The sequence below is a fragment of the Notamacropus eugenii genome, chromosome 3 (genome assembly GCF_028372415.1).
Source record: "Notamacropus eugenii isolate mMacEug1 chromosome 3, mMacEug1.pri_v2, whole genome shotgun sequence".
NCBI classification, from domain to species: domain Eukaryota; kingdom Metazoa; phylum Chordata; class Mammalia; order Diprotodontia; family Macropodidae; genus Notamacropus; species Notamacropus eugenii.
The window spans coordinates 318,155,621-318,180,252 of record NC_092874.1 but is presented as its reverse complement, the minus strand read 5'-3'; the positions used below and the strand labels follow the sequence as shown (position 1 = coordinate 318,180,252).

Here is a 24,632-nt window from a genome sequence, read left to right as displayed (position 1 = left end):
ATTTATATAGAAACATAAGCATAAAGTTTAGACCAATAGTTCTATCTTCTTCTCCATAAGAACTTGATGGTCAAAGTGGAGAAGGGTTCCATGGGAACATCAATTGAACATGAGTCACCTGGTCGTAAAGGAATAAGCTAATTGGGAGAGATAGGTTATCATTCTATTGCCTTTAGCTTTCAGAAGGGAGCTGGTCTATATGCCTGAATTCATAAGGTTTTGGATGAGTTCTCAAGAGAAAACTCTGGGGCCAGAGTATACTTTCTGACATAAGAACTCAGATGTGCTTTTAGGGGAGTCTCACAAAATTTGTCTAGTTTATGCCCCCATCTGGGGAAACTTTAGGAATGCTAGTATTTGATCCATCTTTCCCAGTTCGAAAGCTTTCTAACTTTCTACCAAAGCAGTCAGGCTAATAAAATATCAAATATCAAAGTTTTATTGAACTTAAAAATAAATGCAAAAATGGCTCGTAACCCAGGTTTACCAATTGTAAAGAAAACTCTTCTGTAGGGAGGGGATCAAGAAAGTGGGTCCCTCTCTCCCCAGGTACTTAGTTCACATGACTGTGCTTCCTTAATTCTTTGTGTATGGGGTTCCTTGTTGCACCAATGTTTCTGAATCCTCCAGTTCCCTTTTCCATTGCTCTCATTAAGGTCTCATCTCCATCGCCTCTTTCTCTTGTTGAGCAACCTCCTCTCTGGAAGCAGGTAGATTAGTGACCTTCATTGCAAATATTTTTCCAGGTGAGACAGCAGTTCAGCGTCTCCATCTAGCACCAACTCCATCTGGCTTTCTTTCTCCAAAGTGGATTGAATCCTTGTATTTAGAAACAGTTACATTTGCACATGTGCCTTGGAGTCTGTTAATTGTAACCTAGTTGTTAACTGGTGTCCAGTGGGAAATGCCACAGAGGGATTTGGAGATATGGAAAACATATCAATTAATAAGCATTTATTAAGAGTTTACCATGTGCTGGGCACTGTCCTAAGTCTTGGGAAAAACAAAGAATAAAGAAAAAAACTTCTACCATCAAAAAACTTATGTTCCAATGAAAGAGACAAGATGTGTACAAACAGGTATATTTATATACATGCAGATACAGAGTAGACGTATGGTAACCTTATGGGTAACCCCTATTCAACTGAAAACAAAAAAAAAAATTATGGCAAACAGCCTTGTATAATTGAAAGAGCTCTGGATTTAGAGTCAAAATATCTGGATTCAAATGTGTGAGCTCCCTGAGGATAGGGACTTGTCTTTTTCCTGTATCACAAAGCTTAGAACAATGTCTGGCACATAAAAGGCATTTAATAAATGACTGACCATGGGGGCATGGCTGACCATGTCATTTTGATTTCTGTTTCAGTTTCCTCCTTTCTAAAATAAAGGAATTGCCAGATTCTGGGATAAGAACTTCCTATTTGACAAAAACTGCTGGGAAAACTGGAAACAGTGTGATAGAAAGCAGACATAGATCAACATCTTATGTCATATACCTAGATAAGGTCAAAATGGGTACACAATTTAAATATAGCATGATTTAAATACGAAAGAGGCAATGAAGATGAGACCTTGATGAGAGCAATGGAAAAGGGAATTGTAGGAGAGAGAAAGAGAAAGAGAGGGTGAAGCAAATTAAGAGAACAAGGAATAGTTTACCTGTGGAGAATAGAAGAATTTATGACCAAACAAGAGATGGAGAACATTATGAAATGCAAAATGGATTATTTTGATTACATTAAATTAAAAAGTTTCTGCACAAGCAAAACTAATGCAACCAAGATTAGAAGGGAAGTAGAGAACTGGGAAACCAATTTTACAGACAATGTGAAGACCTCATTTCTAAAATATATAGAGAACTGAGTCAAATTTATAAGAATACACGTAATTCCCCAGTTGCTAAATGGTCAAAGAATGTGAACAAGCAGTTTTCAAATGAAGAAATTAAAGCTATCTATAGTCAGATGAGAGAATGCTCTAAATCACTATTAATTAGAGCAATGCATATTAAAACAATTCTGAAGTACCACATCATACCTGTCAAATTGGTTAACATGACAAAACAGGAAAATGATAAATGTTGGAGAAGATGTGGGAAAATTGGAACACCAATTCATTTTTAGCAGAGTTGTGAATTGATCCAACCATTCTGGAGTTTGGATCTACATCCAAAGGGCTATAAAACTATGCCCAAAGGGCATATATACTCTTTGATCTAGCAATACCACTTCTAAGTCTGTATCCCAAAGAGATCATAAAAATGGGAAAAGGACCCACATGTAAAAAAATATTTATAGCAATTCTTTTTGTAGTAGCAAAGAAATGGAAATTGAGGGGATGCCTATCAACTGGGGAATAGCTGAACAAGTTGTGGCATATGAATGTAATGGAATACTATTGTTCCATAAGAAATGACAAGCAGGTAGATTTCGGAAAAACCTGGAAAAACTAATATGAACTGATGCTGAGTGAAGTGAACAGAACCAGAACACTGTACATGTTAACATTGTGTGATGACCAACTTTGATAGACTTAGCTCTTCTCAGCAATGCATGTATCTAAGACAGTTCCAAAAGACTGGAAAATGCTATCCACATCCAGAGAAAGAGCTATGAAGTCTGAATGCGGATTGAAACACATTTTCTCTTTTTTTTGTTTTTTGAGGTTTTTACTTTTGGTTCTGATTCTTCTTTACAATATGACTGATGTGCAAATATGTTTAATAAGATTGTACATGTATAGCCTATATCAGATTATATGCTGTCTTGGAGAGGGGGGAGGAGAGAGAGGGAGAAAAAGTGAGAACTCTAAAATCTCATAAAACTGAATATTGAAAACTAAAAATAAATAAGCAAATAAATAAATAAGGAAATAAATAAACAGCTTTAAAAAGTGAAATAAAGGAGTATAAATCCAATGACCCTAAAACTTGAGGCATGGAACCACCTCAAGGGGTTTTTAGAAAGTATAGATGAATCATGTTTATTGATTGATTATCCTCAGTTACCCATGCAAAAGCCAGAATTAAACGAATAAAAAATTGCAGTCACAGAAACAATGTACTTCAAAATAAGTGATGCATATGCTTTATCCTATGGAGGATTTATGGAAAGCTGAGAAGATTTGGTTCAATTATGATCTGTACTAAGTCCAATGCTTAGCACAGTGCCAGGCACATAGTAATCACTTAATAAATGCTTGTTGACCGATGGCCGGTACAGGTGGAGGAAATATCTTCTCAGATAAGATCATGAATCTGTTGAAGTATAGACATTTTATAGTTTTCATTGGCTTATCAGGTATGGAAATGAAAGTCTTTGTTCTGGGAGTCACAGGTTCCTTTTGGAATCACTCATAGGAATCAGAGCAATGATCTGACCAGCCTCTGGTAGGGCAGTTTTTTTTTCTTTTGATAACTATATTCTGAAAAAGTATTTATGAAGTAAGCATTTACTCTGTGCCAAGTACTGTGCTAACTGCATTACCAAACTCTTGTTCAGTCATGTCCAACTCTTTGTGATCCCATGCATAGCATGCTAGTACTGTCGAAAGGGTTTTCTTGGCAAAGATACTGGAGTGGTTTGTCATTTCCTTCTCCAGTGGATTAAAGTAAGCAGGGGTTAAGTGACTTGCCTAGGGTCATACAGGTAGTGTCTGAGGCTGGCATTGAACTCAGGTCTTCCTGACTTCAGTCCCAGTGCTCTATCCATTGAACCATCTTGCTGCCTCCTTTAAGCTCTAGTTGTAGGAAACAATAATTATAAAGGGAGTGGAGACTGTAGGAAGACATTTTAGTCTGGGAAATCTCAGGGATGATGATAGCAAACTACGTCTTTAGCATTGTTTAATACTATTTCAAAAGAGAAATTGGGAACAGCAGTCTTACTAACATTTTCATAAATAAGGATGAAAAAAGAATTCAAGACTTTTGGGGATGTATCCTTTACATTACCAGTAGCATGCATAAGTCTATAAACTGGAAGGGACTATGGTGATCATTTAATTTAGATCCCTCATTTTATAGAGAAGAAAATTGTAGCCCAGAGATGGTAAGTGACTTGACCAAAGTCACACAGCTTATATGTGACAGCTAGAATTTAGAACCTACATTTCTTCAGTCTTAGTTTAGGGCTTTCCCCTAGAATGACAATAAGAGAAAAACAAGAAGACACACTATGCTATCTCTCTAAATAGTTTCCTGCCTTTAATACATGTATGAATTGTGAAAAAACTTACAACTTTCAATGTTAAGTATTTAATTGTATCATATAACAACAACTTATAGGCTACAGTAATAAACTGCAATTTAAAAATATTTTTGATTATTAACACAATAACTATCAAGTCATCAAACATTTATTAAGCACTTATAGGCCAGGCACTGTAGAAAATCATGAGACAAAAAACCCCATTACAATTTGGTAAAAAGGGAAAAACACATATATGCATTGAGAATACAGTACTTCAATTGTTGATGAGAAACAGGGCAAGAATCACCAGTGCCTTTCATCTTTCTCTACCCAGATCCTGTGATTTGCATAATCTACAACTGCCACCATGGGAGTGTAAAGGAACTTTAGGTCAAATAAGAGTTTAAAATGAGTGATCTAGACATGAGAAAAAGAGTTAAAAGAGACATTTAAAAAATGTCTATGTGTTTCTCTAGCAAGCTGACTGGGTTCTGATGACTGAAGTCTGCATTACAAAAGAACTAAAATTGTCCATGGGGTTATAAGTAAAGAACTGAAAGAAAGCATGTGGGCTGCAGAGATTGTTATGTACAATTAGTGGCCCTATTTTTATTTGAGTTTGACACCCATACCATTCATGTGATATCTCTGACTCAGATGGATCTATCTCATAGGATTATAAAGTGATAGAATTAGAAATGGTTTTAGAAAGAATCTAATCCAATCCCCTCCTTTTACTGGTGAAGAAAAAAATGAGGTTCAGAGGTTTAATGACTTGGTCAAATACACACAGGCACTAAAGGGTGGATTGGGAATCTGAACTATTATTGGTGGAACATGGTCAGAGATTTGAATGGATGAAATTTTGTTGTTGTTGTTATTAAGCACTTATTATGTGCCAAGAACGATACTATGTGCTGGGAATAAAAATAGGAAAGTCATGATAGTTCCTGATCTCAAGAAGTTCATGCTCTAATTGGCAGATACACATAAGAGAAGGTTCAGCTTCAGGGCAGATGAAAAGACCTGGAAGTCTTCAAGTGTCACCAGTAGGGAAGATGGCAAGGCTCAAGGGTCTTGAAGCATTGGGGGGTGGGGTGGGGCAGTGCAGTGCAGAACCAAAGCAACCAAAGAGGAGGGGAAGAACAGACTGACAATGGAGTGACGGTTTTGATTAGCCTAGGCTATATATTTTGGGTGTTTGTATCCTTTTCAGACAACCTTTTATGTCATACCCCTTTCTTCTTAAAGAGGAGTCAAGTACAGGAGCATACACCCTTACGACTGCTCTTTGACTTCCTCTGTGTACAAATAGGCAACTGCTCCAACCCTCCCGATGTCAAATTTGAGTGTCATGTCAGAGCTATGTAGATGCTCCTTGATATTTCTCCTTATCTTATTCTCATCTTCCTCAAAGTTTCTGCTATTAGTAGGATACAACTTGAAGAGCAACAAAAAGCTGACAAAATGAATTCTGACAAAAGATAATTGCACGGCTCCTTCGTAGTTAAGCACTTAGCATGACTCCACACTGTCAGTTCTTATTTCATTCAAATCCTGGAATTGACACCATGTATATACTACACAGGTATGGGACTTGGACAGTATTAAAGGGGGTGGGGTGGGAGGAAATTGATTCAAGCTCAGGGGAAAAAGAAAAAAAAAGACTCATCTTGAACCCCCAAAGTTGGTATGTAGGAACTTTCTTACAAAATGGAGGCACGTGGCATGTCATTTTTCAATTTCCACTTTGGGTCTAGGGTAACATCTCAGACAAACTAATGGTGTATTTGAGGGATTGACACATTGACACCATTAGTCAGAATGGGAATAGCAATTGTAATGAGCAGTAAATGCCTTGATGAGCCAGGAAAGGGATTGCTTCTGTGTGAGACAACTAACTCACCTCCCAAAGGTGAGGAGAGACACAGAAGTTAGGGAATTCAAGTGACCTTGCAGAATCACACGGGCACTTGCTACTTAGGTTATACTGCTGAGGTGAATGGAGTTTTCTGAAACACAGCCTTGAGAAGCCTGTTTCTTCTAAAAATCTAAATATTTCTTCTTGTGCTTATGGGGATGATGCCCTTTTCTGATGAGAGGAAAGCTTCAGAAAATTATGTATGGTATTGTTATAATCAGTCATTAAGTTGTTAATCATCATTTATTAAGCACCTAATTTGTGCAGGCATTGTGTTAACTTCTGGGGGTACAAAGGAAGGCAAAAGACCATCTCTGCCCTTAAGGAACTGATAGTCCAATGGAGGAGACAACATGATAACAAATAGATAAAAACACACTACATGCAGGATAAACTGGAGATATTTAACAGAAGGAAAGCATTAGAAATAAGGGGGATCAGTAAAGTCTTCCTGTGGAAGCCAGGATTTTTAGCTGACAGGACTTGGCAACAGCTTGCATATGGAGGGTGAGAGACTGAAGAATTGAGGATCACACCTAGGTCTTAGGAAAGTGGGGTGGGAATTAGGAGAAAGATTGTTCAGTTTTGCACACATTGATTTCAAGATATCTGTGGGACATCCGGTTTGAGATGTCCTAAAAAACAGCTGGAAATGCTAGAGGGGAGGTCAGAGAAAAGTTAGGGCTACCTAAGTAGATCTGAGAATCAGCAGCGTAGAGGTGATAATTGAATTCATGGAAGTTGGTGAGATCACCAAGTGAAATAGTATATGTAGAGAGGAGTGGACCCAGGACAAAACCTTATGGGACAACAGTTACTGGGTTTGATCCGAACATGACATGAATGAAAATTCAACAAAGGAGCCTGAGAAGGAAAAGCAGGAGGAGAACCAGTAGAGAATAATTTAGAAAATCTACAAAGAAATAAGATTCAAGGAGAAGAGGGTGATTGTTGGGTGTTAAAGGCTGATGCGAGGTTAAGAAAGATACATTCCAGATATATGAAGGGGATACAGGGAAGGAAGAAAAACAGTTCTGACTTGCCCCCCCCCCCCAGTCTATAAAACAGAGGAAATTGAAGAATTATTGAATAGTATCTTTTTCTTTTCTCTTTTTGGTTTAGTAATATAAAAATAAATGCTGTCTTTTGATTTACATATAGAAATGACATGATGGAGCATTTTAGAACTTGAGTTCAATGTCTTCTTTCCGACTCAAAAATCTCATATGGAGGTTATATTGCAGCTATCCCTTCCACATTGTGGAGTTTAGGGGTATGGTGTGATGATCTGGAAAATCCAAATAAAATTTTATGGCCCTCCATGCTAGAGAAGGTCTGAATTATTATAGTATTAAATGATAAAATATGTTGATATTATACAATACTACACATTTATTTTATGCATTCTGAGTTTCTAAGCTTTTTCTGTCATCTGCCAACTTTCATGTGTCATCTCTGACTTCCACAAAACTCCCTCAAAATTCCCATTTAATTTCTTGTGCTGACCCTTGATATGTGGAAGCTACAATGGGGAAAGTTGCAATGTGGAAGGGATAACTATATGGTCTAGTATAAAGAATTCTAGAATGAAAGCCAGCAGTAAGATCATTCTTTAGCTTGAGCAAATCATTTACCTTGTTGGGCTGTTCTCCTCATTGCTAAAGTAAATAGGTTGGGTTTTTAAAAAACCCAACATTTTTAAAAACACTTTTAAAAGTCTTTGTTAAAGACGTTAATGAGGTTAACAAGACTTTTTGAAAATATAGTTTGGTAGTATAGATAGATGAGTGTTGTAAATTTAAAACAACTGGCAATTGAATTTTGAGACCACTGTAGTACCAAGATGACCAGTTATCGTGAAAAACATTAAGACTACTCCTATTTCAGGTAGGGTAGATGACCTCTAATGCCATCTTTCAATTCTGAGAGTCTAGTATACTCTGATTCTGTGACTTCAAAGGTCCTTTTCAGCTCTAAGATTTTAAAATTCTCATGTAGCAAGAAGATGTTCTAGGCTTGACATCTGGATAGATGACCAGCCTTGGGAGAGGTTCAAGTCCAGTCCTTGACATATACTGTATGACCATGGATAGATCATCTTAATGTTAAGATGAATCACTAGTCAAAGCAGGGAACTTTCACATGGGTAATTCCTCACAGCAATGTAATCACAGATAAAGGGGTTGTAGTGGTGAGGGAAGACTGTAACCAATTAGTGAGTTTGCAGAACTATGGGAACTAGTCACCTCACTGTCCAGGAAAACTTTTTATAAGTCCTTATGACTTTAACTACCTTCCCAGAATATCAGAGGGCTCAAGGGGGAAGAGAGGGACTTTCCTCATCAATCGAATACATCCAAATACTTGATGAAATTATGTTTTGTGTACTTCCCTCCCCCCCCCCCCCGCAAGAACTACCCTACAGCCTTGGGAACTCTAACAAAAAGAAGGTCTTCAGTTCTGGGCTCACAAAGATCTAAGTTCATCCTGGAGTTGGAGCCTGACCTCAAAGAGGGGAAACATCCCTCATCCTACTTTGTTAGATATCCAAGGAGGACAAAGTGCTGGCAGAATTCCAAAAGAGAAGCACACACAAAGTGGATGGAGTTATTTCTATAACCTAAGTAGAGACAATTTTCCTACCTCACAAGTGCCTATCCTCCTTATTCTCAATGACCAATCGTCTTTATTACATCTCCCAATCACAAGGATCAATTTGGAGTTGTCACCTTAGCAAAATCATGTCCTTTCAGAAGAGAGTGGAGTCTATGTCCATCTTTGTGCAAGGTGTCTATTACAGATTGAAAAGACTTAATTGATCATGGACATCCTTGATCAACAACCCCCTCCTCCCTTATCCCCATCCCACTGCATCACCTAAGGGTTTAAAAGACTAAAAATAAGTACATTCAACTTAAGAAAGCATGTTGGGTGGTTTTGTCGTTCATTCACTTTCAGTTGTGTGTGACTCTTTGTGTCCCCATTTTGGATTTTCTGGGCAAGGTATTGAAGTGCTTTGTCATTTCCTTCTCCAACTTATTTTACAGTTGAGGAAACTGAGGTAAACAGGGCTAAATGATTTATCCAGAGTCATGCAACTATTAAGTATCTGAGGCTGGATTTGAACTCAGGTCTTCCTGGCACCAGACCTGGCACTTTATCCATGGTGCCACCTTGCTGCCCTCTTGAGTAGTTAGATAGAGGAAAAACAGTATTGTTTAAAAGGAGGTAAAAATGAACCCCAAGGGTCTAAAAGCAATGTGTTAGACTTGTGCTTTGCTGGGAGCATCTTCCCATTAGACTCGATGCCATGATCACAGCCGTTTTTCAAGCATCACTGATGGTATTCCAGTGGTCATATCTGCCAGTACATTACCCAAAGATGTACTTTACCTGAGCCAGGCCACTTGAATTCAATGAGCCAGATAGGCATTCTCTTACTATTTGCTGTCTCTCATTTTTAAGCTTAGGTTTCTATTCCTTATTAGCCATTTTTGGGTCTATCCTTTTCAGTTCATAGATCATTCTCTTTGGCAGAGAAAACTGAGCAAAGTAAAAATTAAGCAGTGTTTCCTTCTTTTTTTTACTCTTATTCATTGCCCCTTTTAACCTGAGAAACAATTCTTTTCCTTCTTTGGTCTTCCTTTTTCTCAATAAAGCTAGGAAGCTCCATTTTGTTCTCCTTAGCTTTTCTCAGCAGACTTAGTTCATTCTGAGCTTTCGCATCCTTCATACTAGTTTTAAAGGGTCATGCCACAGTTTTGTGTTTGGGTATCCGTGCTCTTATCTTCTGTAATTGGTCTTTCCAAGACTATGATGAATTCATTGTGCATCTGCCAGGCCTAGAGGCCTGAGGGCTACCCGAGTCTTACCTTACCTATCGCAGGTCTTTGGCTGGCCAAACCGGATAAACGTATGAGAGAAGAGACTTTCCAGAGTCGAACAAGGGTTAGGCTTTATTCAGGGTCTTGGTTACATGTGCAGGGGGAACTCTTCCTTAGGAGAGAGAGAAATCTCCCAAGGAGGCAAAGATCTTACAGTAAGAGAATGAAAGCAGAAGTGGAAGTGGGGAGAGAGGGGAGAGGGGCCTTCTGTCCTGTAAGGGTCCCTCAGCCCTAAGAGCCTTCAGGCTTTCCTGACCCTACTTAAGCTCTCTGGCCGCATAGTTTGCACCTGAATACTGTGCCTGTTAGATAACAATAGGTGTGCCCAGATCTGGGCCAATCTCGAGGGCAGGGATGCTCTCTCCCAGCACTTTTCTCACGGGAAGAGGCGGAAATGCACGAGATAGCTCGGTCTCACACCTCAATTCCCTGCTGTTCCCTGGGGGGCCTCATGAGAACTCTAAGATTTAGAAGCTCTCACCTTTACCCGCCCGAGACTGTCCACATGGAACTGAGCTTACACCCCCAACATGCATCCACATTAGTTGCCTAAGACAAATTCTCCTCTTCTGCCTTAGAGTTCGTTTTTCCTCATATTTCCTTGTCAACTTTTCAATGTTCTTACAGAATTTTTTATGGTCCTCGGAGTACTCTTCATCTAGGTCAGCCTGAAGGGGGTGCTCAGGCTAGGGGTCATTCACCAGTGCTATGAAGGATTGAATGACTTGATAAATTTTGGTTGCTGGCTTCCAGTTTTCAACACTAATCATTGGTGGATAGTCCTGCACTTTTTCATCAATGTTGGGGTGGCAAGTCTTTATTTTAAAAGTGACCTTAGGTGGTTTGAATGGATACTCTGCTGATTCTGGACTCCCTTGTTATATGGAGGGTTGTCAGGAATGATGAGCCTTTGCCAAGTCAATAAATTAGCTTCATCAACCTGGATGTTACAAAAGGTTTTCATCTCACACTTGTGGATTTCTTCCAGCAACTTCACCAGCCTCCTGCTGGCCACCATCTTGGTCTGGTGTTGCTGCTGTCCCATAGTCCTTTCCCTTCTGTGGAGAGAAGTAGGAAGTGGACCCTCTGGGATACCTCTATGTCTCTCTCCTCTCTGCTCTCCTGACACAGCTCACAATTCCTCTCTGCAATTTAAGATTCCTTTTCTATTGGCTTCTTCACATTGAATGTTTTTTTTCTTCTGTCTGATAGCTTGGAGGGTGAAGAATCATTCCTTGAGTCTCTTGACTTTCTCTTTTAGGAAGTAAAAGAGCCATGGCTTTGAGCGAAGTTAATATTCTCTTAGCCACCACAGAAATACAAACATCACACTCTCTATTGTAGGTTATTGTAAAATTGATCTTGTTCTTCATATTTGGTAAAAGTGAGATTGTCAGTTCTTTAACATTCTCACTAACTATTTCCCTGTAGAACTTCTCTGGCACACTGCTTGTCAGGGTCTTCAACATTAAAGCTGTCACTCTTCTCAAAGGATCAGTGACTTTTAATTTCATGAGAATCTTGACAACCACATCCAACTTTATTTACCTTGTTTCAGCTTATCTTTTCTTATCAACTTGCCTTAATGAGTTCTTTTATCTCTTCTACCAGCTCTTCCTTCTGGGATCCTTCTACTCAGGTGGAGTTCCTCTTCTCCTCTTCAACTCCAGCTCTTCTCTTCCTTCCACTTGAGGTCTTCCTGCTCCATTATTCTTAGTCCTTCTTCTCTCTCTCCTTCTTTCCAAGACCTCTAAAATTTCCCTTTCCACAAAATCATCTCTAACCTTTCTCACAATTTTAAAACACTCAAACTCTCCTTTGCACTCTTCTTTCTTTCAGCTCAAGTCTTTGCTCATGCACATTGCTTTCTGTAATTGAAATTAGAAGTAGTCCTGGATACACCAAGTTAACCCATCAGTACATATATGTTGGAAGTCACTGAACATGAGCAATAAGTTGGGTCTAGAATTGCATAGGAAATGAAGATTGGGACAGACATCAATTGGAAATCCATGTAACATTTTTCAGGATATATTTTTTTTAGACAAGGTCTTCCTATTTCACCAAGGTAGTGTGTGTAGGGTAGCTCAACTCCACTGCTGATAGTACAGAAACTTTGACTGGTTCCCTTTTCAACAGGCGTCAGTTCTTCCCTTGTCAGAGGACCTCATGCTTCTCCCCTCCCTCCACTATGGGAGCTCACTATAATGATGTCAGACTTAGAAAAGACTGAAGTGATGGATGTTAGACCAACTTTAGCTCAGAACTCCCGAATTCGAGTGATGTGTTAGCTTCAGCCTACCCAGCCTCAGATCTTCAATTTCTTCCTGACAAAAAATCCTATATTTTAAGTATATATATATATATATATATATATATATATATATATATATATATATATATATATATATATATATATATATATATATACTTCCTGTGATGTTATGTGGTTGTGCATTGTGGACCATTTGGATGACAGAAGAATAAAAATTACAGGTGTCTCAAAGCATACCAAAGGATTTTTTACAAAAATTAACCCTGAAAAAAAGGGTAAACACAAGCATAGTTCATCACTTTGCCACATTAGTGAAATACCATTTTGATGGAGTAAGAGTGCCTAATGAAGACAACAACCATCTGTTAGCTGGACAAACCATTAGGTTGAGAATAGAAATGTCAACATAGGAACAATCTACTAATTTGCTGATTGTTTATGGACATTAGCCATGCCATCTGTTGGAAGTATTCTTGGTTTATTAAGTGTTTCATGCTGAGAAATGGTCCTTTGACTTTGCAGGGTGTATACTGTAATCCATAGACAATAGTTTGCTTTTAAGGTGCTTTGACCTCCTCAGGCAGAGATACTTCAAAGTTTAATTAATAATATTAATGTAGTTATTTTGCTTCTTAATATTCTCTTAATATATTAATCAGTTAATTATTATGTTAGTAATTCAACATAACAATAAGAAAAATTATGTGGTAAGCATTGCTTAGCACTTTTTCTTTCCAAGGTAAATGTTGCCATTTTAAAGGGATTTCCAAAAAAAGCAGCATGGTTTAATGCAAAAAAAAATTACTTGGCTTGGAATCATAAGATCTGCCACTTCACAGAACACTAGGGCTAGAAGAGACCAAAGAGGTCATCTTGTAAACCTATACCACCTGAACCATAACTGTTCTTAACAAGTCTATAACGTCTCTGATACATATTCATTCAGATGATATAGACTTCTAAGTTTTTCCTTTTCTTTTAAATTTTCTTTTAAAAAATTGAACTTAAACATAAGAAAAAGGACATTTCCATATACACAATAAAACAGAAAAAGGGCATTCTATTACATGGATCTCCATTTCATGCCATTTATATTTTTGTAAAAAGGATATTACAGATCTCATATGTTACTTTCAAAACTTTCCTGCTTTTCGGTGCTTCCTTCTGAACTTCCCTTTTTTCCTAGATATTTTTAGAAATGTTGTGATGGTCATTTTATTTGCCATGACTATTGCTAACCCTCCCTCCTGTTACCTCCCTATCCCTCAGTTAACTGAGAGAAAGAAAGGAAGGAAGAAACAAACCTTGCAATACATAGGTATAGTTAAGCAAAATTCACACAGATGTATGTGTATGCACCTTATGTCTATCATTTCTCTGTCAAGAGATGGGTAATACTCCTGATTATATGTCCTCTGGAAACATTGTTGACCGTGGCTTTGATCAGAGTTCTTAAGTATTTTAAAGTTATTTTTCTTTATAGCATTGTTGTCCTTGTATAAATTCTTCTAGTTCTTACTTTGCTCTGAATGAGTTCATATTACTCAGGATTATGTGAAATCAACTTTCATCATTTCTTGCACTGCTATTATATTCCATTATATTAGTATACTACATTTTCAGCCATTCCCCAACTATCCAAGAGGTAATCTGAGGCAATCTTTTAGATTCTAGTTCTTTTCTTTCCTCCCATCTTTTAATCCTCCTTTAAACCACCTTTTATTTCTCCTTTCAGGATCAGGAAATTTGTTCTACTTGTGACTAATTCATCTCCAACATTATCCTCCCTTTAACTCTCTTCTCCCCATCCTTGATGGTTTCCTTGTTGAGTGTGATGCATGTTAAACTCTCATTTATGTATTTCAGGCAAGATTAAGCTCATCTGATACCTACTTCCATCCCTTTCTTCATGTTTGTATAGTCTTTTCTTGCATTGCAATTTTGAGAAATAGAAAATTCCTTCCCTTCTTTCTCCTTTCTACACTTATGTTTTCCTTCTTTCTCTTTTCCATTTTCAAACCCTCAGAACAGAGCCAATCTACCTCACAGAGCCTCTGTTTTCCTAATTTAACTCCCTCAATCTTCTTTGAATATATTTAGGTTCTGAAGAGATATTTGTTCCTTTTCCCCCATTAGAATGTTAGCACTACTTCATCATACAGCTCCTTCAATTGGTCAGACAAATTTACCTTTCTGAGTTTCTTTGGATTCTTGGGTTTATATTTCAAAGTTCCGACTTACCTCTAATCTTTCCATCAGAAATGTTTGGCAGTCCTTTATTTAATTGAAGGTTTATTTTTTCTTCTGTATGAGAATAATGAGTATAAACTGACCTTCACTGAATGAATTATTCTTGGTTGTAACTAACTCTATATCTTTTGCCTTTTGAAATATTGTGTTGCAAGTACTCTTCCTATTTTGAGTAGATGCCTCCAGGTCTTCTACGATCCTGGCTGTCATTCCTTGTGAACTTCTTTCAAATGCAGGCAGTAATTTTTCCTTGATGGAAGTTCTGATTTTTGGCTATGATGTTTTTTGGGGGAGGGGTTCTTCACAGGAAAGATCTTACACTTTCCTTTTTTTGGTATTTGGATTATTTTCTAGTAGTTTTTTCTGTGTTGTGGAGTCTTTGATTTCTGTTTGGTGTATTCTGCTTTTCAGGGAGTCCATTTCTTGGACAAAGTTTGGCACTTTTTATTCTAAGATCATTGTTCTCTTTCCAATTCTTTGCTCAAGAGCTTTCATTTCATTTTTTCTTTTACTTTGCTTCTTCTAGATATTCATGTAATTCTTGTGGAAAAATCAGTTTTTTTCTTTTAGCCTTTGTTTGAACTTTTATGGAGTTAGATTTCCAATAATATTTGATACTGGTTGATGTTTTCCTTGATTTACTCATTTCTCCAGTTTTAGTTCCTGAATTGAGGCCTTGTGTCAAGGCTAAGCTTTACCTACCTCTTTGCCTTTGAGTGGGGTGATGGTTTGCCCTGCTTGGTTTTGTTTTGGATCTTCTTGGCTGTTATTCTGACTTCTACCTCTTGGAATTAGTCTCTCCTTGATCTTCAGGGCCCTCTTTGGGGTATCAGGATAGAATATTAGGGATGTGGGAATTCATTGGTTTGGGCTAGCCAATTCTGAGTGCTTAGGTACCATGTTGGTCTCTGGCACTATGTGGATCAGTATCATGCTATTCATTTACTATTACTGTTCCCCAAGGCTTCCAAAGTTCCCAGCTGGGGATTTTTTTTTTTTTTACCACTCCAGTCTTTCTCAGAGAAATTCTCTACTCATGTGTTCCCCTGGATACAGAAACTTTCAGGCTACGAATGAATGCCTGATCACTAATTGGGCCAAGGCTTGCTTTGTTGAAATCCCCGCTTTCCTTTTACTCTCAGACTTCTGACAGAATTTGTGAAGTTCTGTGGTGGAAGATACTGTTTAATGTTGTCATCCACTGGATTTCTTAATTATTATTTGGTTTGGTGAAAACTAGAATTTTGACAGAGTAGGTATTGGGGAACTGGGCAGCCTTTATCCTATTTAGGCTGCCATCTTGGCACTAGTTGTAAAGACTTCCTATTATGAAGAAGTCACAACTTCTCTAGGAAGTCCATCCCATTTTTTTACACAACTCTAATTTTTAGAAAGATTTTGTTTATGTTGTACTTGGAGGCAGCGTTTCTTCTCTCCAGCTCCCACAGAAGTCACTCACATAAGAAGATTTCAGGATCTTGGTACTCTGAGGATCTGTTTCCACTCAAAAACCATAGCACACAAGCCCTCACCAATGCATTTAACTCTTTCAATTGCTTTGACTACTTCTGAAATTGAAGTTACATTGTTCTTGTGATGTTCGCTGTTATTACTTGATTCTAATCTCCCATGTAACCAGCAAAATAGAATAAACTCAACACCCAGGACCTCCATTCTTTTTCTTTACTATTTTTTTTTATCACCTAGCTATCCCAGCTAGTGGGATTTTGAAGGGATGCTTATCCTCTTCTATCTTGATTAGAATGTAAGCACTTGATTCATATTGGACCCTAGATAGATATTAATCTCTCTAGGTTTCTACTGTTTCCTGGATTAGCATTTGAAAGTTTCTAAGCATCTCTGCTCCTTTCATCAGGAAGTATCAAAAGTCTTCTATGTTATTAAAAGGGCATTTCACTCCTGTAGGAATTCACCAACTTTGAATATTAAATTATTCTTAATTGTAGGGTTATTTTCTTTTTCTTTTGCAGTACTGTATCCCAAGGTTTTCTTTGCTTTAATTTAGCCATAGTGAGGCTTGTGTTATTAACTAGTATTAGTTATTAGGGCAGGTAGGTGGCTTAGTGGATACAGCCCTGGGCTTGGACTCAGGAAGACCTCAGGTCAAATCTGGCCTCAGACACTGTATGACCCTGGACAAGTCACTTAACCTTCTTTACTTCTAGTTTCCTCCTTTGTAAAATGAGCTAAAGAAGTATCTTTGCCAAGAAAAATCCAAATGAGTCACAAAGAGTTGGGCACCGCTGAACAGCAAAAAGGTTTGTGGGATATCAACTCTGGTTTCTTGGTGCTTATGCTCTTTTCCTGGCTGCTTACAGCATTTTTTTTCTAGGAGCTTTTAAGTTTCACTCTGACATTCTTGATGTCTCCCGTTTGGAGTTTCTTTTGCAATGCCACCAATGGATTTTTTCTCTTTTCATTTTGCCCTCTATTTCTAATAGTTCTAGACACTTTTCTTTTATGATTTCTTGGAATATGACACCCAGGTTTTTTGTTTGGTCATATTTTCCAGGAAATTTGATAATTTGTAAATTGTCTCTTTGTTCTATTTTAGAATCCATTTAAAAAAACAAGTTGATAACACACTTTCTGATTTTTCAGTTTGATGTTATTCTAGTATTACTTTTTGTCCTATATAGTCACTGAGTTCTTTTTGCTCCATTCCATTTTTTATGGAGCTCATTACTTGAATCCCATTTTCAACTTTATTTTCTAGGATTTATTTATTTATTTATTCTAGGACTTATATACTAGGATCTATTCTCTTCCTAATTTTTTTCTTGAAGTGCTCCAATGGAATATTTTTCCTTTTGCTCCATTTCGTCGATCTACTCTTAGAGTCCAAGTAGTCACAACATTCTTTTTTTGCCCCCTGATCTTCTACTTGTACTTATTATGGATCACTTTCTGTTTCTGGGTTTACCTCTGAGTCTTCTCTTAATCCATCTTATTTTTCATCATGTTTGGAGTTTTCTTTGGTCTCCAGTCTTTGTTTTGGCATTGGAAATTTTTATGTTTGAGTAATTTGAAGCAATCAAATGAGTATCAAGTATTTACATTCTAATAGAAGAGAATCTTCAAGGTTTACATAGGGAATAAAGAAAAAAAATGTGATCTCTGAACTTCTCTCCCTCTTGGATGGGGTAGTAAATCCCTGGCCCTATCCCTGCAGCTGTAAGAATGTTATTGGCTCACCACTGCTCTGTTTGATCTCTTCTTTATCCTTGACCAGGGTTAGGGAATTGTACCATGTGTTGCCTACTGCCTCAGTCCCTGGCTTTGATCTCTGTCTCTGTCCCCCAGCGGTCTGGAAAGAAAACTGGCCTCAATCTTGTCCTTATCCCCTTTTTCTTGCACTTAATCCAACTATGAGTTGGATTTGTGACCAGATGCAGCTATGACTGTTCCTGTTAGCCCATCATAACTTGTTCTGGCTTTAGTCCTCCTTAAGAGCATAGTGTAGGATTTCTGGACCTCCGTCCCAATTCTGTACTCTGCAGTGTCACTTATTGGGAGTAGGCTTTGTGCCCTCATGTGGCTTTGACAGGCTAAGACGGAGCTCCCAGTGACTTCAGGGACTTTTACTGGATATCCTACTGTTAACTTCAGGGCCCCCTGATAGGACAGCAACCAGAGGGCCCACAGGCTTTTTACAGTACTTTTTTTTTCTTTTTTTGCTTTCTTCTTGTATGGTATTGGACTAGATGGAAAAGCTTATTGGTATTTCTCCATTAGTCTTATTGATAGTTTTATTTCCTTTTAAGTATTTTTGCTGGGGCATTTCTGAGGGCAGCTGACCTAGACTAGAGTCTTTCATGTCCTTTGCTGAACATGTATGTCATTATTCAGGAATACAAGAAACTACTTCCTCCTCACTGAATCCAGCTGTTCACTGATCCTATCCTTCCTTCCTTCCTTCCTTCCTTCCTTCCTTCCTTCCTTCCTTCTCTTCTTTCTTTCCTTCTCTTCTTTCCTTGTCTTTTTCTTTCTTTCTCTCTCTCTTTCTTTCTTTCTTTCTTTCTTTCTTTCTTTCTTTCTTTCTTTCTTTCTTTCTTTCTTTCTTTCTTTCTTTCTTTCCTTCTTTCTTTTTTTCCTACTTGCACAAATTAGGGATCTTCTCTTTTTCTTTTAATTTCTTCCCCACCCTTTTTGACCTTAACCAATTCTTTCTTTTCCCTCTAGATAACTCTTTTTGGTCCTTATTCCATCCCCACCCCCAACAACCTGGAAAGCAGAGGTCTTTGCTTCTTTCATATTCTCTGAGGTGGCTCAAAGTCCACTTGCATAAGACTCTCCTTTTTGGTTGAAATTAATTACTTCTTGCTCCATGCCTGCATGAGGGTTAGAGTTGCTGAAAACTGGAGAGAGAAGAGAAAGACTAGTCTTTTCTGGCTTCCAGCTTTGAGAGAGAAGGCACATGATTGGAGACTCTCTTCAGGCTCCATCAACTCTTCCCCTCAGGAAGTCATGGAGCATTGAGTAATCAATCTCCACCAATAAGGAGAATCTTTTTTTGCATAAGCAAATGGACTTTGAGCCATCCCTCACACGATCAGCCAACCTGCATTTTGTGCATTTGTAGCCATTATTTGTTCTGGAAGGAAACATAAACATTTAGCTCAATGAACAATTCCACTTCTCCTCCTTGATTTTTGGAAGTAAGATTCTCTCACTAGCTGTGTGATCTTGGGCTAGTAAGTTAATCTTTCCAAGCTTTGGTTCCTTATTTGCAAATTGGTCATAATAATAATGGCTATGCTGACCTCAATATATCATTTTGGAAGGATCAAATTTTAAAAAATATACATACATAATGCATATGCTGTAGTTACATACATGCATATGTACTCATAATTATGCAGACTACGTATGTGATTATGAAAGTGTTTTGTAAAGCACAAAGCATTACATAAATAAAAGTAAGGAAGAGTTTCTATTACTATGATGGCGCTGGACAAACACATGATGGATTTATTCATACAACGTTTATTTGTTAAACCAAAACTTTTCTCTTTATCATCAGCTCACAATTCCCCGATGACTTTGTGGAGTCATTAAACTAATTATTATAACAATGCAGAAATGTATCCAACTTGAATTGCCCTAAAGTTCCAAAAGTTTCTAAGTTGTGTGTAACTTGAATGCATTTTGTGATAGAAATAATGCTGCAAATGTTGGCTAATTCCCAGGCCAGCACACAAATCCCTATGGAAACCCAATTGTAGTTGGAATTCTGTCATCTTTAAATAAAGAGTAGAAAGCGTATCTTTACACACATAGCTTTCAAGGATGTGTGATTTCACACCATACTGCTTCTATGCCTTATCTTTAAGAGCTGTTGTGGCTAAAAAAGTCATCACTCTGTGATAAACCCAAGGATGAACCTCCCTCATCCCAGCTTGGTGACTCTTGGATGAAAGACACAGTCTATTTTGAGACCTTTTCAGCTTCGTGAAAAGCCCTAGAGCTTATATTCTACTGGAAAACTTTGCCAAACCCATGGTTATTTTGATGTTATGGTGAAACATCAGAATAAGACATTACTTACTCTATAAGGATGGATAATAAACAATACTTTTGGAATATTGTAAGTGAAAAAAAACCACAAACAAACCTATTTTTTAAAGCAAGATTCTTTCTTCATTATTTTGAATGCTGGCAGAGGGTATTGAAGTGGAACTTTTAAGGGAAGTGACTTGCATTAACTAGGATATTGAAGAAATGGCAAATTTCATTGCTGAGACACTGTCAGTGATCTTTGAAAAAGAGTGGAAAACAGTAGCAATGTCACACAATAGAACTAATCAAGTGTTCTGATTTTCAACAAAAGAAAAATGTAGAGTGTTCAAATTGTATGCCATTCAGTTTGATTTAATTCCTGGCAGAATTCTAGACTATCCTATGAAAGGGATGGGTTATGAGAATTTAGAAAGGGAAGACGTGATCATTAAGAACCATGGCTTCAAGTTTAATAATGCTAACAGCTAGTATTAATGTAGCATTTCAGGTTTGCAAAATGCTTCACAGATATCTCATTTTATCTTCACAATAACCCTCTGAAGTAAGTGCTTTTAATAACCAAATTCCACAGATGAGAAATTGGGAAAAACAAAAGTTAAGGGACTTGTCCAGTATTATACTGCTGGTAAGTGTCTGAAGTCAGATTTGAGCTTGGGTCTTCCTGACTTCAGTCCAGTGCTTCACTGTTACCACCCAGCTTGCCTCTGATCATGCCATGCCCTGCTAATCTCACAAACATTTTGAATTCATTACCAGGCTGGTTGGCAAATTCCATAAATAGAAGACATTCTAATTTCTGCACATCTGGCAAAATCTCCCATGTCGTCCTTATGGTAAAGACAAAGATGTGGGCTACATGATAAGATAGTTAAATGGCGTCAAAAATATTTGAACCCAAACAATAGTCAATGGTTCTATGTCAATGTGGAGGGAAACCTTTAGTGTAGCGCTCTGGAGATCTGTTATAGACCAAGTATTATACAACAATTTTTATCTGTGACTTGGAAGAAGCCATAAATAACATGCTTACCAAATTTGAAGATGACATGAAGCTGGGAGGGGTAACTTTGGGTGACAAAATCAAGAACCTTAAAAGATGGTATGCTACAATTACAGGAAGAATTTAATAAGATATACTTTTATAAGGATAAATGTAAATTCCTATACAGGTTAAAAATCAATTTTACAAGTTCAGGATGGGGGAGTAGTGGCTAATCAGCAATTCTGTGGGAAAAGATGAAGACTGAAAATTCAGCATAAGTCAATGGTGTGACATGACAGTCAAAAAAATCTTTAACACGATTTACATGGTATTAATAGAGGTATGATATCAAGAATGAAGGAAATGATGTTGGCATTTGTCAGACTGTTTCTGTAATATTGCATTCAGTTGTGAGAACCACATTTTAGAAAGAACAATGACAAAATGCTGGGTGCCAGATAAGGTAAGCAAGATGGTAATGAGACTGGAAACCGCATTAAGCAAAGACTGATGGAAGGAACTGGACATTTTTGATCAGGGACTTGGGGTGTCAGGAGGGAAACATGTAATACCTGTCCTCAAGTAAATGAAGGGAGGTCATGTGGAAAAGGGATTAGACTTTTCCTGTTTGATTCTAGAAGATAGAACTAGGAGTTATGCAGGGGAAGCCATAGGGTAACATTTTAGTTCTTTTCAATTAAACCTTTCCTAGCAATTAGAATTATCCAAAAGTAGGATATTCTGCTTTAGAAGGTAGAGTTCCCTGTAACTGAAGGTCTTTCTTCAAGAGGAGGCTGGATGACTTTTTGTTCATAGAAATTGTAGGGAGAATGTTCTTTATGGGTTGAGTCAGATGACCTCTAAGGTCACTTCTAACTCTGGGTTTTATGCCTGTGATTCTGTGAAATCTTGAGGTTTAATTATACATGGAGATAATCTTGGGTTTTCAAAGAATATGTCAGAAGTGCACACCTCACCCAATAGCATGTTATCACATATCATGCCAGTCACATGACACATCATGTCATGCTATACTATGGGATATAATATCATATCCTATCATGTCACACTATGTCATATCATATTAATTCTTCACATCATATCTGGTGTGCAGGTAAGCCCTTCCTATCTTTGGATATTCTCCTGACTAGTTCATAAGGGATACCTGGATTCTATAATGGTGGAAGGGTACACATCTTGATATAAATAGAAATATATGGACTTTGAGGACAAGAGACAGAGACATTAAGCAGTGTGCACACCTAGAGAAGTCTTCTCATCCATGTGTTGCCTTTAGAAAACCTCACCACTAATGAACCGATGTGTGTGGTTTGTCCTTAGTTCTTGAAGAGAACCATGACATCACAAGGAGACGATGACATGATTTGCAATTGACTTTGATGTGAGGAAGGGAGGACTGTGCAAGGTCACCAGCCTCACTTTCTCCTCCAGAGCCATCAGGGTTCAGTGGCCAGATATAGATCAGGATGACTGGAAATGGCCCAGGATGAACCAATGTCACAGGGAGGTCTGAGAGATCAACAGAGCCAAAAAGGGAAGGAGGAAATCAATGGACTTTGTCCTGACTTGTACTAGGGAGAGTCATGTTGCAGCAAATAGTGTCCTCTGAATAAGGGGACTCATCCATACCATATGAAAGAGTGCCCAAAGGCATCTGTAATCCATCATAGAGGCAACAAGAAGAGGAGAGAGTTTCTGGAGGTCAAGGGGTTCAGGTTCCAATTGTGGAAGATGGTTTTTTGGTTAGCTTAAATAAAACTGATCTTTTCAATTTCTTGTTGTCCCAAATACTTTGTAGGGAAGAGAAGCCTCCTTTAGAGAGGGAAACAAAATGAATTAGATAATGACATCCTCAGGGTTATTTTTCCTGGGTGATGGCATGAGCCAGGGAAATTTTTCTAAAACTGCACCTGCTTATGCCCAGAAGCAGTTGACATATGAATTATAGGTATATATAATAAATGTATTTTTACACACATTTCATTCAATTCAACACTTAGTGAGTACTTTCTATAGAGAAGGTGGATAGTGAGGCAGGTGCTTAGAGAGAATTCTAAATAAATAAGACAGCCCATGCACTCATGAAATATATAGTCCAGTAAAAATATACTTATGCATATATTTTAAATCAGTCAAAAAATTTTTTTCTTGTCTATTTTTTCCTACCTACCCCAAGTTATCCTCTAGCATTTGCTGTATGAAAGTAGATTTTTAAATTCTTGTATTCTTTCTACCTTTTTTTTTTTTTTTTTTTTTGCTTCATCTCAGTTTTCTCCATTTAGGGATTAGAAACCCTTTCTCATGTGTATTCTGGGAAACCTGCCTTGGTAGGTGAGATGACTTCTTTAATCGGTAGCTTTGTTCTCAAACCATCCAAGATTCATCCTGTCTAAAATGCTGAGCCATTTGGCTATTGAGACCTACTTTCTGTGACAGAAAAAAAAACAATCTGCCTCCACTCAGGCTTCCTTCCCTCCCCTTCCCCCTCTGCCCACCCACCCAACTGGCTTCAAAATCATGCTCAGATCACACTTCTTTTACTTGTTGTGCCAACCCTGCAGGGCAATTCTTCTCAGAGCTCCAGGTTCCTAGATTCCTCAGAACCAAATACATGAGACCAATCTGACTGGCCTTAGAATCATTTGGATCCCCTGCAGACTTCTATTTAATGAGTTATGGAATAACTAGGTCTGCCTGTAATCGAAACGGGAGTACAAGGCTTGATGTGGTCCCTGAATTAATTCAATCATGTCAGAAAAGGTATAGAGACCAAATATGCTCTGCCACCCCCAAGGACCTGGGGAGAGATGCTGTTTGCCATTACTTCCATTTTGTGGGAACTGTTTTTCCTCACTACGACGCAATCTGAAAACAGTATAAAAGTCTATTATTTGCTGCTCCTGCTGCCACACTGAGTCAATTTGTTGAAAAATGTTCCTTCTCCACATTGGTCTCTTGCCTCCATTTCCATATTATTCTGATGGGCAAAGAGATCATTTAATGTCATTTCTGAACTAAAATGCCCACTATTATTTTATTCCCCTGTCCTCTCACTCCCAATTTTCTTTCAGAAGAGACTTGTGAACATAAAGCAAATGAAGCCAGAATTACAATTACAAGGAGACTTTCTCTACATGCATGCAGTAAAATTGAACAGGTCTCAGATACGAGGCCCCTGCAATTTTGGTCAGTTTGTTAAGGGGAGCCCTGTGAGCAGCACTCCTGACATTCATAGGTCCTGGGCTCTCCCCTGGCCACCCAGATTGTCCAAGGAGAGTCAAAATTGCAGCTATAACTTGGACTTTTCGCACCTGGACCACGCAGGGGAAAGGGAATCAGCATTTTTAAAGCACCTACTGTTAAAAGCTCTTTTACCAAACATCTCATGTGCTGCACAAAACAATTCTGAGACATATATGCTGTTATTATCCCCATTTTATAGTTGAAGAAACTGAGGCATAACTTAAATAACTTGCCCAGGAAGTGGGAAGTGTTTGAGGCTCTTTTTAAACTCAAGTCTTCCTGACTCCAGGCCCAAACACTCTATCCACTGTGCCACGAGCTG

General features: G+C 38.0%; 1 pseudogene; it reads right to left on the bottom strand.

Moving 5' to 3' along the window:
• Nucleotides 1-5,471: 5,471 nt before the first annotated feature.
• LOC140532125 (ubiquitin-conjugating enzyme E2 L3 pseudogene) lies at nt 5,472-11,016 on the bottom strand (annotated as a pseudogene).
• Nucleotides 11,017-24,632: the final 13,616 nt, after the last annotated feature.